The sequence below is a fragment of the Myiozetetes cayanensis genome, unplaced genomic scaffold (assembly GCF_022539395.1).
Source record: "Myiozetetes cayanensis isolate MyiCay16 unplaced genomic scaffold, myiCay2020 scf4, whole genome shotgun sequence".
NCBI lineage: Eukaryota > Metazoa > Chordata > Aves > Passeriformes > Tyrannidae > Myiozetetes > Myiozetetes cayanensis.
This window is the reverse complement of record NW_026087631.1, coordinates 1,155,110-1,157,556: the sequence shown is the minus strand read 5'-3', so window position 1 is coordinate 1,157,556 and position 2,447 is coordinate 1,155,110.

Below are 2,447 nucleotides of genomic sequence, written 5' to 3'. Positions count from 1 at the left end.
ACACAACCTCCAGTGAGACAGCCTAAGAATGAGACCTGGAGACACAAACATTAGGAATGTGTCAGTGTGTTGAAGCTGAGGGGCAAGAACAAAGACCTAGGAGAGCAAAAGGTGCAGGCATGAAGACAGAAATCAGCTTGTGAGGCAAATGCCTAATGCCCAAGGGCGAGTGGATTAAGTTTCTGTGGAGGGGAAATTGAGAAAGCAGCAACAGGTGAGTAATTTGTTACTGGCTCCTGTGCTTTGAGAGCAACCACAATCTACAAGCATTTCAGTTATTGTCCCATTGATTCTCCACAAGTCTGCAGGATTGTGGAGTTATGCTAGGAGCTCATTCCTGGCCTCCCTTATTCCTAACCATCCTAAACCTTCTCACTGCCACGAGGCTTGAAGTGTGTGTCCATTAGAGGCTAAAACCCAGGCCCACTGCATTTCTTCTTTGTCCTTCTCTGCAATGGTGTGTGACACAAATGTGACTTTGGAGGTTGTGTGGCCCCTGCTGCGCTCAGCAGTGATCTGAGTGCATTTCCTCCTCACCAGGGCACGGCAGCTGCTGTAGTTCTGCATTTTTGAGACACACTGCTTTGTGATGTGAGCCACTGAAACGCTCTGCTTTTCCTAGGGAAAGGGCAATTTCATGTTTAACTGTGTCTCCAGTTTTGAGAGTTTACAGTAACTCCACCTGAGTGCTAAAAGTATTTCTTCCAATCAGTTTCCTGGGGCTGTTTCTTAGCAACACAATGTAGTACAGACCACAGATTACAGTTTTAATTAAAAGTTGAGAATTTTTTGTAAGGAAGTTCTCCAGACTGTAATGACTAAAAGCTTCTGAAGATGTTGTGTGTATATCACTCTTAACCACTTGCACCCAAATACAATATGTGAGTTGCTCAGAATGGATAAACAAAGCACATTCTGCCCTTTTTTTTTTTTTCAGCAATAGTTTTGAAAAGGAGGATGAATTCTGTACCAAAAAAAAAACCAAAAACCAAAACCCAGCAGAAGCTCTTGGTGTCTGAAACAAATGTTCGCAGAACTAACTATCCTCACATGCTGATTTTATAGATCCAGGCTTTAGAAGGCAGCTTTCTTCCCCCAGAGCCCCACCCACATAATAAATCAATAAATAGATCAATAAATAAAGTAACCAAATGCCTCTGCTGCTGATACACAGTAGATGCCAGCTTCCCTTCCTGTTCTGTCTGGCAGATTCCCATGAGCGGCACAGGGTGGGTGGCCCATACACTGGTAATCACCTTAATTTCCAGGGCTGCCTCTGTTATTAAACCATGACACTGATCCCATCTGGATTACAGAGACCCATTTTACTGATGAAATCACAGTGAATTTCAGCAGAAGCTGAATAATATTCTCTCAGTATTGAATCGCTGTGTGGATCTGGCCGTGCTTGCAGCATGGGCATATGGCAAGCACATGAACAAAATGCTGTACTCTCAATCTATTGTTTTACTTCGTTTCCAGCAGTTTCAGTCCAGAAAAATCCATTGCTAATAAATTACTCGTGATGGTTTGTTAGGAGGAAAAAGATGTTATAGCAGAAGAACATCCTCCCCTCCTTGTTGCCTGCCTTCTGAGATGCTATTAATGTTGTACACAAACAACTTTTTTTTTTTTTTTTTTTTTTTGTTAAATTATAAGCAAGTCTGGCAAAAAGAAAACTCTGTAGTGAGGCGAGTTTTATCAGGAAAGATAATGTCCTTTGTTAGACTGAGTGTCATACTTGAACAAAAGAGACACATATGTCCTTCTTCGGTTTCTAATGTAATAAATAATATTGCCTCTCCTGACAAACCTTGTCTGCTTTTAACCTTGTACCTTGTTTCACAGCTACATCAACACAACTGTTAGTGTAATGAATTCATATACTTGTGAACAATGTTCTTAGATACTTGAAGCTGAAAATTTCAGATGTTGCTTTTGGAGTTTCTGAGGATACACTCTCAGCCATCTCCTTTTTTTTTCTTTTTCTCTCTCTTTTATTTTTTTTTTTTTACATTCCCTAATGTTACAGGCTTCACAGTAAAAATGAAAATCACTGTATTTTCAAGACTTCATTTTAAGTTTTAGATTTGCACTTGGGATATTCTCTGGTGTAGACACAGACCTCTGCTTAATGTCAGCAACAGGTTTTCTTTCCTTAATGGCTTCTTAATGACTCTATAGAGACAGTCTCTGGCTCCCCAGGAGCCATATAATTCCTGCACTGGGCATATTCTTAATCCCATTTAAATGTGAAGTAATTTGCTACCTTTTCTCCAAAAGAAGGGCCACCCAGCACTGTCTGATATGATGGGGGTGCTCACAAACACAGCAAGAAGGTGAAAACTGCTTATTCAGTGCATTTTCTCACCCTATTTCACACTCTAGCACACCTAGCTAGTGCATCTGTATCTGTGCTGAGGAATGGCTGCCTCCTGCTTTAAATC